At 47.4% G+C, this 17,060-nt stretch overlaps 2 long non-coding RNA genes across 2 annotated transcripts; both read left to right on the plus strand.

The window, feature by feature from the left end:
* Window positions 1-4,118: 4,118 nt before the first annotated feature.
* Window positions 4,119-7,752, plus strand: LOC134474511 (uncharacterized). The gene is made up of 2 exons (XR_010045363.1): window positions 4,119-4,679; window positions 6,703-7,752. It is a non-coding gene; the product is annotated as an uncharacterized LOC134474511 (long non-coding RNA).
* A 3,907-nt stretch (window positions 7,753-11,659) lies between these two features.
* Window positions 11,660-15,293, plus strand: LOC134474510 (uncharacterized). The gene is made up of 2 exons (XR_010045362.1): window positions 11,660-12,220; window positions 14,244-15,293. It is a non-coding gene; the product is annotated as an uncharacterized LOC134474510 (long non-coding RNA).
* The last annotated feature ends 1,767 nt before the right edge of the window (window positions 15,294-17,060 follow it).

Genomic DNA, 17,060 nt, shown 5'->3' on the forward strand with positions numbered 1-17,060 from the left:
GGTACAGTTCCTTCCATGTAAAAAACCAAAGCAAAAAACAAAATAAATTAAAACAAAACCCATCAAATTACATTTGAGAACACACAATTGCTCAGCAGGCCCACTATTCAAGAAGCTAGAGGTACAGAATCCTCAGCCTTCAGCCCATGGCCTGAAGTTTTGTCTCTATCATGGCCCCTCAATTCCCTGGCATGTCCACATTAACTCATGAATCTTTACTCATTTTCTCTTCAAATGCACAGGATCCAATATATTTGAACCCTGTTCACCTGGGCTGTAATCATATAAGGACACACCAGAGGAAGGGCAGCCACTCCCTTGCCTGGGGCCTTGGAGCTTATCACAATAGAAATGGACACCTGAACAAGGGGAGCCAAAACAAAGAGAGGCATATTCCTAAAGCCTGAAGCACAGAAGCTACCTATAGACCAGTAGTGGGATTTCACAAATTATGTAAGAATCTCTGTGCACATGCTTGGCATGGTCCCTCATGCCTATAATCCCAGCAATCTGGGGGCTGAGGTGGATGGATCCTTGGGAGTTCCAGTCCATCTTAGGCTACAAATTTATCTCAAGTCCTCTTTCAACAACTACATAAGATGCTGTTTCCAAAAAGAGGACAACATTAAACTAGACACACTTGGTCTAGGTCCCTGGGTTCACTACATGAGTTGTGGAGTCTAAATATTCCATGCCATGAGAAAATACCTGGGATTTCTGGTGAAAGGGGCATTTGCATCCCTTTTCTAAGGGTTTCCCTTTCACCATGTTACAGTTGAATTCTGGGAAAACCTGCTGGTGATAAGGTATTGAGCTAGTACCTCATGTTTAGTGTTCAGGGTTATGCTGGAATGGCTGCAGACCTCCTTGAAATAGCGATTGCAGACAAGTGAACCCCGAGGAAGCTGGATAGTTGAAGCAGGCACTCCAAATATTCATGCACTGCAAGGATTCACTTTCATTTTGGGTCTCATCTTCTGGTTGCTGGCTTTTAGTGCTAACTGATACTACCATGGTGGCAGTAATCCAGCAGAGACTGCATGTATGGTTTGCAGGTTTGCTTCCCAAGCCACCAGAAATTTGGCAGAACCCAAATCATTGTGGCATTTTCTTTCCTCCCTTGAAACATTTGGCTTTCTAAGTTTGATAACTGAATAGACTGGGCTAGTCACCTTTGGACCCCATATACCACAAACAGAGCTAAAGACAGAGCCAATTACTTCCCTCCACTTGTCAAAATATGTCAAATTTGCTTGATCACCACAAGTTCAAAGAAAATTCTGAGGCAACTTAGAGAGGTGAATCAAATACTGCATGATTGGAATGGCTGTGGTTGTATGAGGTGGAAAGCTGCAGAGTTGGGCTGAAACTGTTCACAGAAATCCACAGGCTTGTGGTTGCCAGGCAACCACACTGGGCTGAGATTGGCTGAACATCCCTGTGAGGTGGATTTTAGGCTCTAGGTTTGAAAATTTAAAAGACTGGGATAGTCAAGTTTGGAACCCATAGACCTCAGACATACCAAAAGGTTTTCCAATTACTTCCCTCCACTTCTCAAAATATGTCAAATTTTCTTGATCACTACAACTGTAAAAAAAAATTCTGAGGCAACATAGAGAGGCTAATCAAATACTGCATGATTGGAATGGCTGTGGTTGTATGAGGTGGAAAGCTGCAGAGTTGGGCTGAAACAGTTCACAGAAATCCACAAGCTTGTGGTTGCCAGTCAACCACAATGGGCTGTGATTGGCTGAGCACCATTGTGAGCTGGACTTTAGGCTCTAGGATACAAGTGTGCAGTAGGATACCTGAGTCACAATGCTGGGCGTTGCCATGGATACCTCAGTGGCACAGAGGACCTTGTAGGGCAAGATTTAAATAGGATGAATATTCTTGGCCTGGTATGCCACAATATTCTCTCCGAAGGCTTCACTGCTCAGAATTTGTGGATGGAAATGCTTGCCAATCTACACATTGATGTACTTTCAATGGGATATTAAATATGCCAGGGCCTGGCAGATGACCTCTGCCATGTCCTATCCTTGAGCATACGCTTTTCCCTTGTCATGTCAGTCATTTGGCTGAGTCCTGTTCCCTAAGCTATTCAGTCAAGACTTGCTGGCATCATTCACCTGCAGTATAAGAGCTTTCTGTGAAATTTCTCAGCAGAAATCCTCTGCAAGCACATAGCTTTGGATATGAGAGACAGTGGTGGAAGTTGAATTTCAAGGGCAGATATTTGAAAACAATGAAACAAGCCCCGAATAAGATCTTTACATGTTTCCCAGATGAATATGTTTGGAAATATGGGGGAAGATGGAGATCAAGGCTGGGAAGAGTGCACACCCATTTCAAGGTACAAAAACCAGGGAAAAACATGGGCAAGCAAGAGAGCTGGTTAATCTGATGTAAAAATCTTTGATGATGAAAGGAAAATTATATTCTCATGATGATATAATCAGGCTGTAGACGTGAAGTTTTCATGTGGGTTGTCCTATGTGTGCCCTTCTGCATTGGGCAGTGGATGCAGGTCAGGAGATCTTCAAATAAATCTGGTGGAACACAAAATACTGAAAAAAATAATTCAGCCTAAATCCTGTGTATTCCTTCCCTTTGAGAACATATATGGATAATGTACGAAGTTTCAAAAGAGAAAATGTCTATTGGGTCATGGTTTCAACAATGAAATGGTCACTTCACATAACATTTTGAATTTTGCTTTCACCGTTGCTCATGTACCAGGCCTGAGTAAAGCAGAATGCAGAGTAAGCCTCATCAATAGTTGTGCATTCCATAAGTGGTTTTAAAACCAGTGAAACCCTTTGGACTTAGTGTTTGTATTTAATTGGTTGATTGGTTTTGCAAATTGTTTGTTTTACTATTTTTAACTTTGTGAGTCAGGGAAGCCCTCACTCATAGTGATTTCGACCTCTCCAAAAGCTCTGAAGTTATTCATGTAACAGCTATTACATGCTATAAGTTTCTCCTATTAAAACTTGAAAGACTAACAGACTCTGCTACTTTTCATCTAAATTCAGTGTTGGGCTAAGTTCAGGGTTGGACTTTTTACAAGTCCTTTGAAATGTGTCCTCCTCTAGTCACTGGTCGTGCTGGAATTTACTTTCTTGTGAAGACAGGATTTGAGCAAATTGACACAAGTACAGTTTGCCACTACTCTGGACACCTGGTTAAATATCGAGTTCCCTAAATGGTGTGTGTTTTACTTTGATCTCTGCTGACACTTTGCTCATCCAGTTAGAACCACAGGGCTCCAGGCCATAGCGTTCCAGGCCTAAACAAGAAAATTTCCATTCCGTTTTGGGAGTTCATTTGTCTCTCATATTTACTTTTTCCACAAATGTGTGCTTCAGGAGAGGCCCTGTCCAAATGTGGAGAGGCCCATTTTCATTCACTCACTTTCAGACTTTCTAAGATTTTCAGTTACTAGAGATTTGCCCAGACTTGCCATTGTCAAGGGACAGTGCACTTCACTTGAAATTGTGCAGTATTACTTCATGTGTCTCCGTGGAAATTCCACCAATGGGAAACTCTCGCTCTAGTCATCTCCAAGTGTTGCTGCGTAAGAAAATATAACTAACAAAGGATGTGGTTTCAAGCAGAATGAGGAAAGGAGGGATTATCTTTATTTCAGTGCAGGTTGACCTTTCAAAGAAACAGTAATTCCTATCAAATAGGAGGTAAAATCTTTTGTAAAGAGACATGGACATGACACACTCAACTTTATGTCACTTTTTTTAAAACGCCAAGGGCATTTGAGAAATTCTTGGCTGCTGAATTGTCCCTTTTTGCAAATTTCTCTTAGGTAAGACACTCCAGCTTCTTCAAACCATGGTACAGTTCCTTCCATGTAAAAAACCAAAGCAAAAAACAAAATAAATTAAAACAAAACCCATCAAATTACATTTGAGAACACACAATTGCTCAGCAGGCCCACTATTCAAGAAGCTAGAGGTACAGAATCCTCAGCCTTCAGCCCATGGCCTGAAGTTTTGTCTCTATCATGGCCCCTCAATTCCCTGGCATGTCCACATTAACTCATGAATCTTTACTCATTTCCTCTTCAAATGCACAGGATCCAATATATTTGAACCCTGTTTGTTGGGAGCCGCAGCCCCGAGCCCGGTCGCCTCACTTGGCGGACGTGAGGCCTGTAGTAAAGAGTGAGGCCTGAGGTAGATTACCCCTCCCATCGAATATGTTAGTTTCCTGCTTACCGCGTAAACAACCCGCTCAACAATATAGTCTGCCTGGCAACTGATGATGTTAGCCAATCAGCTTGCCTTGCTTACTTTAACATGATTGGACACTGTACCCGTATATATACCGGTGCCACCCCTGGGCGGAAGTAGAAGCCAGATAGAAGCCCGGAAGTAGAAGCCCAAAAGGAGCCGCGGAGAGCGGACCGGTAGAGGCTTTGGGGCAGGCTGAAGCACAAAAGGAGCCGCGGGGAGCGGACCAAAGGAGGCTTCAGCTGGGAGAACCCAGGGCAGGCTGTACGGAGAAGAAAAATAAAAAGAAAAGGTTGTCCACTACCAGACTGTGTCGTGTGTCCTTCCTGCCGGCCGGGAGCGGACATCGACATTTGGAGGCCCGCCCGGGGACTGATCACCCCCGCGACGTGGAAGTGGACAACGCTCCAGTACAGAGCTGCGAGACAGGTGAGTTGGGGATAAGCCTGGGCTCTGGGTGGCGCGCACCTACAGGGCTTTTAGACTCCCCTCAGGCTCACGCGTAAGTGGCGGATTCCTTGGGCCTCACGCGGTGAGTAACATATTAAAAAATGGGAAACATGCTAGGTAGCGGCACTAAGAGCGAGGGTGGTTGTGGAGAAAGCTCTCAAGAGCTTACAAAAGTACGCAGGGTATCTGAGCAGGCCCAGTCAGGGAGCTCCCGAGAGGTGTCCGTCAAGGGGAACAAGGATGCTAAGGAGGAGGACGGGGCTCTAGCCTCGGAGTCGTCTGACTCCGAGGACGAGGGAAAGTTGAATGGCAGGGAGGCCAAAGAGACTAGCTGTCAGGAGCCTAAGTCGCTCCATAAGGAGTCGGGTCTGCGGAAGAGTAGAGAGCTCCTGAGTGCGCTCCGGCGCGAGAGGGAGGCAGAGCCTTCCGCCCCACCTCGGGGGCCGTTTCCGGAGGCGATCCCTCGCCACGAGGCGGCCGCCTGGGAGCCCCCCCCCCTTTCGTCAGAACAGGAAGTGATGCACGGGCCCCCATTCTCCGACCAATCACGGCCACCGTCTTATGCTCCGCCGCCGGCGGATCGGTATTTTCACAGGTGGCTTTGGCAGGGGAGACGCTTGTTTCATGAGGTACATCCACCACCTGGGATGGATAGTGACCCCTACGAGATATTTCCTGTACAAGTAGCTATGGGTCAGGGACGCAATGTATGGGAGCCTTTTGAGATAAAGCAGATTAGAGAACTTAAAAATGCAGTTACAACCTTTGGGCCGACTGCGCCTTACACCATTGCCATGCTGGAGAATCTGTCTTCTGGGCCCCTCACCCCCGCGGACTGGATTCAGCTGGCGGGGGCGTGTCTGCCCTCGGGTGGTTACCTGGATTGGCGAGCCTGGTATGCAGAGTCCTCTGCAGAGCAGGCTGAGAGAAACGCCAATCGGGGAGACCGGGGGTGGAACAAGAGAATGCTTGTGGGAGAGGGTCGGCGCGCTGATGGTCAGACTCGGTTCCCCGGCGCTCTCTGGCGGGGAGGAGATAGAGAGCCATCCGCTCCGCCCTGGAGCTCTTTTCTAAAAGCGGCTCCCCGCCGAGAGGCCGCCACAGGAAACCCTCCCTTCCCTCAGCCGGCACAGGAAGTGACGCCCCGTTTCACTCTGTCGCGACCGCAGTCTTATGACGTCGCGCCGCTGGGCAGACGGTATTTTCATGGGCGGCTACTCTGCCGAGCAGGCTGAGAAAAACGCCGGTCGAGGAAAAAGGGGCTGGGGATTTAGCTCAGCGGCTTAAGCGCCTGCCTTGCAAGTGTGCAGTTGTTAGTTCGATCCCTGGTACCAATAAAAAAAAAAAAAAAAAAAAAAAAAAAAAAACGAAAAAGATAAAAATAAAAAATAAAAAACAAAAAGGGGGAGTAAACCCTCGAGGTTTGATCCCTGGTGATGTTTGGCAGATGGACATCACACATATACAGGAGTTTGGGACTCTTAAATATGTTCATGTTTCCACAGACACCTGTTCTCGCGTCATATTTGCAACAGCAGAAACAGGTGAAAAAGTGTCTAATGTGATCAATCATTGCCTGGCGGCTTGGGCCGCATGGGGCAAACCAAAAATATTAAAAACTGATAATGGACCAGCCTATATAGGCAAAGCTTTCAATGAGTTCTGCAAAATGATGGAGGTTCAATTAAAACATGGTATCCCATACAATCCCCAAGGTCAAGGAATCATTGAGAGGGCTCATAGAAGCCTCAAAGAAATTTTACAAAAACAAAAAGGGGGAGTAGGCCAAGGCCTGGCCCCAAAGGCACGATTATCCATGGCACTATTCACACACAATTTTTTAAATTTAAATAATGATAATTGCTCCCCAGCTGTGGAGCACTGCAACCCTTCCCCCAACCATAAAGGGTGGGTGAAGTGGAAAGATGTCCTGACAGGACAATGGATGGGCCCGGATCCGGTAATCAGCTGGAACCGAGGCGCGATTTGTGTTTTCCCACAGGAACCGGGACGAGAACCACTGTGGATACCGGAGAGACTGACACGGACAACAAAGCCCTCGACTAAAGATCAGACCTGCCCTACTGGAGATCCATCACAGACCAACCAACAAGATGAATAAAAATAGCGGTAGCCCAAAATGGACAAGAAGATCCTCAGGCATATGCATGGCTCGCTCGCCTAGCCTACGACCGAGTCTAGGGACGGTGAGCTTCCCACACTCCTCCTCTAAAAAATTATGATATAGCAGGGTAGATGAGTCAATGACGGGTAAGAGCGTGCCTCCCCAGCATGACTCGACCTAAGCCAGGCCCTACCCCATCCTGCACGTAAGCCGCTGGACTGTTAGATGCTGCCCAGGTCTAAATTTCTCTCCGAGGGGATTTCTTTACGGAGAGGAAATGAGTGCAAGCTTGTGTGCATCCAGGTTCCGTCCAGTTTGTGCCTGGCCCTAGAAAAAGGACGAGGGCCTCAGGGCCTTGGCAGACCATGGGACGGCCGACCAGGGTCTAAGCCAAGGACCTACGGTGGGCCTACGCATAGGGCATAAGCCTCTGCACCCAGTCCAGGAAGGGCTACGATGCGCACATTCATAAAAAATAAAAAAGGGGGAGATGTTGGGAGCCGCAGCCCCGAGCCCGGTCGCCTCACTTGGCGGACGTGAGGCCTGTAGTAAAGAGTGAGGCCTGAGGTAGATTACCCCTCCCATCGAATATGTTAGTTTCCTGCTTACCGCGTAAACAACCCGCTCAACAATATAGTCTGCCTGGCAACTGATGATGTTAGCCAATCAGCTTGCCTTGCTTACTTTAACATGATTGGACACTGTACCCGTATATATACCGGTGCCACCCCTGGGCGGAAGTAGAAGCCAGATAGAAGCCCGGAAGTAGAAGCCCAAAAGGAGCCGCGGAGAGCGGACCGGTAGAGGCTTTGGGGCAGGCTGAAGCACAAAAGGAGCCGCGGGGAGCGGACCAAAGGAGGCTTCAGCTGGGAGAACCCAGGGCAGGCTGTACGGAGAAGGAGAATAAAAAGAAAAGGTTGTCCACTACCAGACTGTGTCGTGTGTCCTTCCTGCCGGCCGGGAGCGGACATCGACACCTGTTCACCTGGGCTGTAATCATCCAAGGACACACCAGAGGAAGGGCAGCCACTCCCTTGCCTGGGGCCTTGGAGCTTATCACAATAGAAATGGACACCTGAACAAGGGGAGCCAAAACAAAGAGAGGCATATTCCTAAAGCCTGAAGCACAGAAGCTACCTATAGACCAGTAGTGGGATTTCACAAATTATGTAAGAATCTCTGTGCACATGCTTGGCATGGTCCCTCATGCCTATAATCCCAGCAATCTGGGGGCTGAGGTGGATGGATCCTTGGGAGTTCCAGTCCATCTTAGGCTACAAATTTATCTCAAGTCCTCTTTCAACAACTACATAAGATGCTGTTTCCAAAAAGAGGACAACATTAAACTAGACACACTTGGTCTAGGTCCCTGGGTTCACTACATGAGTTGTGGATTCTAAATATTCCATGCCATGAGAAAATACCTGGGATTTCTGGTGAAAGGGGCATTTGCATCCCTTTTCTAAGGGTTTCCCTTTCACCATGTTACAGTTGAATTCTGGGAAAACCTGCTGGTGATAAGGTATTGAGCTAGTACCTCATGTTTAGTGTTCAGGGTTATGCTGGAATGGCTGCAGACCTCCTTGAAATAGCGATTGCAGACAAGTGAACCCCGAGGAAGCTGGATAGTTGAAGCAGGCACTCCAAATATTCATGCACTGCAATGATTCACTTTCATTTTGGGTCTCATCTTCTGGTTGCTGGCTTTTAGTGCTAACTGATACTACCATGGTGGCAGTAATCCAGCAGAGACTGCATGTATGGTTTGCAGGTTTGCTTCCCAAGCCACCAGAAATTTGGCAGAACCCAAATCATTGTGGCATTTTCTTTCCTCCCTTGAAACATTTGGCTTTCTAAGTTTGATAACTGAATAGACTGGGCTAGTCACCTTTGGACCCCATATACCACAAACAGAGCTAAAGACAGAGCCAATTACTTCCCTCCACTTGTCAAAATATGTCAAATTTGCTTGATCACCACAAGTTCAAAGAAAATTCTGAGGCAACTTAGAGAGGTGAATCAAATACTGCATGATTGGAATGGCTGTGGTTGTATGAGGTGGAAAGCTGCAGAGTTGGGCTGAAACTGTTCACAGAAATCCACAGGCTTGTGGTTGCCAGGCAACCACACTGGGCTGAGATTGGCTGAACATCCCTGTGAGGTGGATTTTAGGCTCTAGGTTTGAAAATTTAAAAGACTGGGATAGTCAAGTTTGGAACCCATAGACCTCAGACATACCAAAAGGTTTTCCAATTACTTCCCTCCACTTCTCAAAATATGTCAAATTTTCTTGATCACTACAACTGTAAAAAAAAATTCTGAGGCAACATAGAGAGGCTAATCAAATACTGCATGATTGGAATGGCTGTGGTTGTATGAGGTGGAAAGCTGCAGAGTTGGGCTGAAACAGTTCACAGAAATCCACAAGCTTGTGGTTGCCAGTCAACCACAATGGGCTGTGATTGGCTGAGCACCATTGTGAGCTGGACTTTAGGCTCTAGGATACAAGTGTGCAGTAGGATACCTGAGTCACAATGCTGGGCGTTGCCATGGATACCTCAGTGGCACAGAGGACCTTGTAGGGCAAGATTTAAATAGGATGAATATTCTTGGCCTGGTATGCCACAATATTCTCTCCGAAGGCTTCACTGCTCAGAATTTGTGGATGGAAATGCTTGCCAATCTACACATTGATGTACTTTCAATGGGATATTAAATATGCCAGGGCCTGGCAGATGACCTCTGCCATGTCCTATCCTTGAGCATACGCTTTTCCCTTGTCATGTCAGTCATTTGGCTGAGTCCTGTTCCCTAAGCTATTCAGTCAAGACTTGCTGGCATCATTCACCTGCAGTATAAGAGCTTTCTGTGAAATTTCTCAGCAGAAATCCTCTGCAAGCACATAGCTTTGGATATGAGAGACAGTGGTGGAAGTTGAATTTCAAGGGCAGATATTTGAAAACAATGAAACAAGCCCCGAATAAGATCTTTACATGTTTCCCAGATGAATATGTTTGGAAATATGGGGGAAGATGGAGATCAAGGCTGGGAAGAGTGCACACCCATTTCAAGGTACAAAAACCAGGGAAAAACATGGGCAAGCAAGAGAGCTGGTTAATCTGATGTAAAAATCTTTGATGATGAAAGGAAAATTATATTCTCATGATGATATAATCAGGCTGTAGACGTGAAGTTTTCATGTGGGTTGTCCTATGTGTGCCCTTCTGCATTGGGCAGTGGATGCAGGTCAGGAGATCTTCAAATAAATCTGGTGGAACACAAAATACTGAAAAAAATAATTCAGCCTAAATCCTGTGTATTCCTTCCCTTTGAGAACATATATGGATAATGTACGAAGTTTCAAAAGAGAAAATGTCTATTGGGTCATGGTTTCAACAATGAAATGGTCACTTCACATAACATTTTGAATTTTGCTTTCACCGTTGCTCATGTACCAGGCCTGAGTAAAGCAGAATGCAGAGTAAGCCTCATCAATAGTTGTGCATTCCATAAGTGGTTTTAAAACCAGTGAAACCCTTTGGACTTAGTGTTTGTATTTAATTGGTTGATTGGTTTTGCAAATTGTTTGTTTTACTATTTTTAACTTTGTGAGTCAGGGAAGCCCTCACTCATAGTGATTTCGACCTCTCCAAAAGCTCTGAAGTTATTCATGTAACAGCTATTACATGCTATAAGTTTCTCCTATTAAAACTTGAAAGACTAACAGACTCTGCTACTTTTCATCTAAATTCAGTGTTGGGCTAAGTTCAGGGTTGGACTTTTTACAAGTCCTTTGAAATGTGTCCTCCTCTAGTCACTGGTCGTGCTGGAATTTACTTTCTTGTGAAGACAGGATTTGAGCAAATTGACACAAGTACAGTTTGCCACTACTCTGGACACCTGGTTAAATATCGAGTTCCCTAAATGGTGTGTGTTTTACTTTGATCTCTGCTGACACTTTGCTCATCCAGTTAGAACCACAGGGCTCCAGGCCATAGCGTTCCAGGCCTAAACAAGAAAATTTCCATTCCGTTTTGGGAGTTCATTTGTCTCTCATATTTACTTTTTCCACAAATGTGTGCTTCAGGAGAGGCCCTGTCCAAATGTGGAGAGGCCCATTTTCATTCACTCACTTTCAGACTTTCTAAGATTTTCAGTTACTAGAGATTTGCCCAGACTTGCCATTGTCAAGGGACAGTGCACTTCACTTGAAATTGTGCAGTATTACTTCATGTGTCTCCGTGGAAATTCCACCAATGGGAAACTCTCGCTCTAGTCATCTCCAAGTGTTGCTGCGTAAGAAAATATAACTAACAAAGGATGTGGTTTCAAGCAGAATGAGGAAAGGAGGGATTATCTTTATTTCAGTGCAGGTTGACCTTTCAAAGAAACAGTAATTCCTATCAAATAGGAGGTAAAATCTTTTGTAAAGAGACATGGACATGACACACTCAACTTTATGTCACTTTTTTTAAAACGCCAAGGGCATTTGAGAAATTCTTGGCTGCTGAATTGTCCCTTTTTGCAAATTTCTCTTAGGTAAGACACTCCAGCTTCTTCAAACCATGGTACAGTTCCTTCCATGTAAAAAACCAAAGCAAAAAACAAAATAAATTAAAACAAAACCCATCAAATTACATTTGAGAACACACAATTGCTCAGCAGGCCCACTATTCAAGAAGCTAGAGGTACAGAATCCTCAGCCTTCAGCCCATGGCCTGAAGTTTTGTCTCTATCATGGCCCCTCAATTCCCTGGCATGTCCACATTAACTCATGAATCTTTACTCATTTCCTCTTCAAATGCACAGGATCCAATATATTTGAACCCTGTTTGTTGGGAGCCGCAGCCCCGAGCCCGGTCGCCTCACTTGGCGGACGTGAGGCCTGTAGTAAAGAGTGAGGCCTGAGGTAGATTACCCCTCCCATCGAATATGTTAGTTTCCTGCTTACCGCGTAAACAACCCGCTCAACAATATAGTCTGCCTGGCAACTGATGATGTTAGCCAATCAGCTTGCCTTGCTTACTTTAACATGATTGGACACTGTACCCGTATATATACCGGTGCCACCCCTGGGCGGAAGTAGAAGCCAGATAGAAGCCCGGAAGTAGAAGCCCAAAAGGAGCCGCGGAGAGCGGACCGGTAGAGGCTTTGGGGCAGGCTGAAGCACAAAAGGAGCCGCGGGGAGCGGACCAAAGGAGGCTTCAGCTGGGAGAACCCAGGGCAGGCTGTACGGAGAAGAAAAATAAAAAGAAAAGGTTGTCCACTACCAGACTGTGTCGTGTGTCCTTCCTGCCGGCCGGGAGCGGACATCGACATTTGGAGGCCCGCCCGGGGACTGATCACCCCCGCGACGTGGAAGTGGACAACGCTCCAGTACAGAGCTGCGAGACAGGTGAGTTGGGGATAAGCCTGGGCTCTGGGTGGCGCGCACCTACAGGGCTTTTAGACTCCCCTCAGGCTCACGCGTAAGTGGCGGATTCCTTGGGCCTCACGCGGTGAGTAACATATTAAAAAATGGGAAACATGCTAGGTAGCGGCACTAAGAGCGAGGGTGGTTGTGGAGAAAGCTCTCAAGAGCTTACAAAAGTACGCAGGGTATCTGAGCAGGCCCAGTCAGGGAGCTCCCGAGAGGTGTCCGTCAAGGGGAACAAGGATGCTAAGGAGGAGGACGGGGCTCTAGCCTCGGAGTCGTCTGACTCCGAGGACGAGGGAAAGTTGAATGGCAGGGAGGCCAAAGAGACTAGCTGTCAGGAGCCTAAGTCGCTCCATAAGGAGTCGGGTCTGCGGAAGAGTAGAGAGCTCCTGAGTGCGCTCCGGCGCGAGAGGGAGGCAGAGCCTTCCGCCCCACCTCGGGGGCCGTTTCCGGAGGCGATCCCTCGCCACGAGGCGGCCGCCTGGGAGCCCCCCCCCCTTTCGTCAGAACAGGAAGTGATGCACGGGCCCCCATTCTCCGACCAATCACGGCCACCGTCTTATGCTCCGCCGCCGGCGGATCGGTATTTTCACAGGTGGCTTTGGCAGGGGAGACGCTTGTTTCATGAGGTACATCCACCACCTGGGATGGATAGTGACCCCTACGAGATATTTCCTGTACAAGTAGCTATGGGTCAGGGACGCAATGTATGGGAGCCTTTTGAGATAAAGCAGATTAGAGAACTTAAAAATGCAGTTACAACCTTTGGGCCGACTGCGCCTTACACCATTGCCATGCTGGAGAATCTGTCTTCTGGGCCCCTCACCCCCGCGGACTGGATTCAGCTGGCGGGGGCGTGTCTGCCCTCGGGTGGTTACCTGGATTGGCGAGCCTGGTATGCAGAGTCCTCTGCAGAGCAGGCTGAGAGAAACGCCAATCGGGGAGACCGGGGGTGGAACAAGAGAATGCTTGTGGGAGAGGGTCGGCGCGCTGATGGTCAGACTCGGTTCCCCGGCGCTCTCTGGCGGGGAGGAGATAGAGAGCCATCCGCTCCGCCCTGGAGCTCTTTTCTAAAAGCGGCTCCCCGCCGAGAGGCCGCCACAGGAAACCCTCCCTTCCCTCAGCCGGCACAGGAAGTGACGCCCCGTTTCACTCTGTCGCGACCGCAGTCTTATGACGTCGCGCCGCTGGGCAGACGGTATTTTCATGGGCGGCTACTCTGCCGAGCAGGCTGAGAAAAACGCCGGTCGAGGAAAAAGGGGCTGGGGATTTAGCTCAGCGGCTTAAGCGCCTGCCTTGCAAGTGTGCAGTTGTTAGTTCGATCCCTGGTACCAATAAAAAAAAAAAAAAAAAAAAAAAAAAAAAAACGAAAAAGATAAAAATAAAAAATAAAAAACAAAAAGGGGGAGTAAACCCTCGAGGTTTGATCCCTGGTGATGTTTGGCAGATGGACATCACACATATACAGGAGTTTGGGACTCTTAAATATGTTCATGTTTCCACAGACACCTGTTCTCGCGTCATATTTGCAACAGCAGAAACAGGTGAAAAAGTGTCTAATGTGATCAATCATTGCCTGGCGGCTTGGGCCGCATGGGGCAAACCAAAAATATTAAAAACTGATAATGGACCAGCCTATATAGGCAAAGCTTTCAATGAGTTCTGCAAAATGATGGAGGTTCAATTAAAACATGGTATCCCATACAATCCCCAAGGTCAAGGAATCATTGAGAGGGCTCATAGAAGCCTCAAAGAAATTTTACAAAAACAAAAAGGGGGAGTAGGCCAAGGCCTGGCCCCAAAGGCACGATTATCCATGGCACTATTCACACACAATTTTTTAAATTTAAATAATGATAATTGCTCCCCAGCTGTGGAGCACTGCAACCCTTCCCCCAACCATAAAGGGTGGGTGAAGTGGAAAGATGTCCTGACAGGACAATGGATGGGCCCGGATCCGGTAATCAGCTGGAACCGAGGCGCGATTTGTGTTTTCCCACAGGAACCGGGACGAGAACCACTGTGGATACCGGAGAGACTGACACGGACAACAAAGCCCTCGACTAAAGATCAGACCTGCCCTACTGGAGATCCATCACAGACCAACCAACAAGATGAATAAAAATAGCGGTAGCCCAAAATGGACAAGAAGATCCTCAGGCATATGCATGGCTCGCTCGCCTAGCCTACGACCGAGTCTAGGGACGGTGAGCTTCCCACACTCCTCCTCTAAAAAATTATGATATAGCAGGGTAGATGAGTCAATGACGGGTAAGAGCGTGCCTCCCCAGCATGACTCGACCTAAGCCAGGCCCTACCCCATCCTGCACGTAAGCCGCTGGACTGTTAGATGCTGCCCAGGTCTAAATTTCTCTCCGAGGGGATTTCTTTACGGAGAGGAAATGAGTGCAAGCTTGTGTGCATCCAGGTTCCGTCCAGTTTGTGCCTGGCCCTAGAAAAAGGACGAGGGCCTCAGGGCCTTGGCAGACCATGGGACGGCCGACCAGGGTCTAAGCCAAGGACCTACGGTGGGCCTACGCATAGGGCATAAGCCTCTGCACCCAGTCCAGGAAGGGCTACGATGCGCACATTCATAAAAAATAAAAAAGGGGGAGATGTTGGGAGCCGCAGCCCCGAGCCCGGTCGCCTCACTTGGCGGACGTGAGGCCTGTAGTAAAGAGTGAGGCCTGAGGTAGATTACCCCTCCCATCGAATATGTTAGTTTCCTGCTTACCGCGTAAACAACCCGCTCAACAATATAGTCTGCCTGGCAACTGATGATGTTAGCCAATCAGCTTGCCTTGCTTACTTTAACATGATTGGACACTGTACCCGTATATATACCGGTGCCACCCCTGGGCGGAAGTAGAAGCCAGATAGAAGCCCGGAAGTAGAAGCCCAAAAGGAGCCGCGGAGAGCGGACCGGTAGAGGCTTTGGGGCAGGCTGAAGCACAAAAGGAGCCGCGGGGAGCGGACCAAAGGAGGCTTCAGCTGGGAGAACCCAGGGCAGGCTGTACGGAGAAGGAGAATAAAAAGAAAAGGTTGTCCACTACCAGACTGTGTCGTGTGTCCTTCCTGCCGGCCGGGAGCGGACATCGACACCTGTTCACCTGGGCTGTAATCATCCAAGGACACACCAGAGGAAGGGCAGCCACTCCCTTGCCTGGGGCCTTGGAGCTTATCACAATAGAAATGGACACCTGAACAAGGGGAGCCAAAACAAAGAGAGGCATATTCCTAAAGCCTGAAGCACAGAAGCTACCTATAGACCAGTAGTGGGATTTCACAAATTATGTAAGAATCTCTGTGCACATGCTTGGCATGGTCCCTCATGCCTATAATCCCAGCAATCTGGGGGCTGAGGTGGATGGATCCTTGGGAGTTCCAGTCCATCTTAGGCTACAAATTTATCTCAAGTCCTCTTTCAACAACTACATAAGATGCTGTTTCCAAAAAGAGGACAACATTAAACTAGACACACTTGGTCTAGGTCCCTGGGTTCACTACATGAGTTGTGGATTCTAAATATTCCATGCCATGAGAAAATACCTGGGATTTCTGGTGAAAGGGGCATTTGCATCCCTTTTCTAAGGGTTTCCCTTTCACCATGTTACAGTTGAATTCTGGGAAAACCTGCTGGTGATAAGGTATTGAGCTAGTACCTCATGTTTAGTGTTCAGGGTTATGCTGGAATGGCTGCAGACCTCCTTGAAATAGCGATTGCAGACAAGTGAACCCCGAGGAAGCTGGATAGTTGAAGCAGGCACTCCAAATATTCATGCACTGCAATGATTCACTTTCATTTTGGGTCTCATCTTCTGGTTGCTGGCTTTTAGTGCTAACTGATACTACCATGGTGGCAGTAATCCAGCAGAGACTGCATGTATGGTTTGCAGGTTTGCTTCCCAAGCCACCAGAAATTTGGCAGAACCCAAATCATTGTGGCATTTTCTTTCCTCCCTTGAAACATTTGGCTTTCTAAGTTTGATAACTGAATAGACTGGGCTAGTCACCTTTGGACCCCATATACCACAAACAGAGCTAAAGACAGAGCCAATTACTTCCCTCCACTTGTCAAAATATGTCAAATTTGCTTGATCACCACAAGTTCAAAGAAAATTCTGAGGCAACTTAGAGAGGTGAATCAAATACTGCATGATTGGAATGGCTGTGGTTGTATGAGGTGGAAAGCTGCAGAGTTGGGCTGAAACTGTTCACAGAAATCCACAGGCTTGTGGTTGCCAGGCAACCACACTGGGCTGAGATTGGCTGAACATCCCTGTGAGGTGGATTTTAGGCTCTAGGTTTGAAAATTTAAAAGACTGGGATAGTCAAGTTTGGAACCCATAGACCTCAGACATACCAAAAGGTTTTCCAATTACTTCCCTCCACTTCTCAAAATATGTCAAATTTTCTTGATCACTACAACTGTAAAAAAAAATTCTGAGGCAACATAGAGAGGCTAATCAAATACTGCATGATTGGAATGGCTGTGGTTGTATGAGGTGGAAAGCTGCAGAGTTGGGCTGAAACAGTTCACAGAAATCCACAAGCTTGTGGTTGCCAGTCAACCACAATGGGCTGTGATTGGCTGAGCACCATTGTGAGCTGGACTTTAGGCTCTAGGATACAAGTGTGCAGTAGGATACCTGAGTCACAATGCTGGGCGTTGCCATGGATACCTCAGTGGCACAGAGGACCTTGTAGGGCAAGATTTAAATAGGATGAATATTCTTGGCCTGGTATGCCACAATATTCTCTCCGAAGGCTTCACTGCTCAGAATTTGTGGATGGAAATGCTTGCCAATCTACACATTGA

This window comes from Cavia porcellus, unplaced genomic scaffold, assembly GCF_034190915.1.
Source record: "Cavia porcellus strain 051 isolate PalLab524CR breed Dunkin Hartley unplaced genomic scaffold, mCavPor4.1 scaffold_33, whole genome shotgun sequence".
In the NCBI taxonomy this organism is placed as follows: domain Eukaryota; kingdom Metazoa; phylum Chordata; class Mammalia; order Rodentia; family Caviidae; genus Cavia; species Cavia porcellus.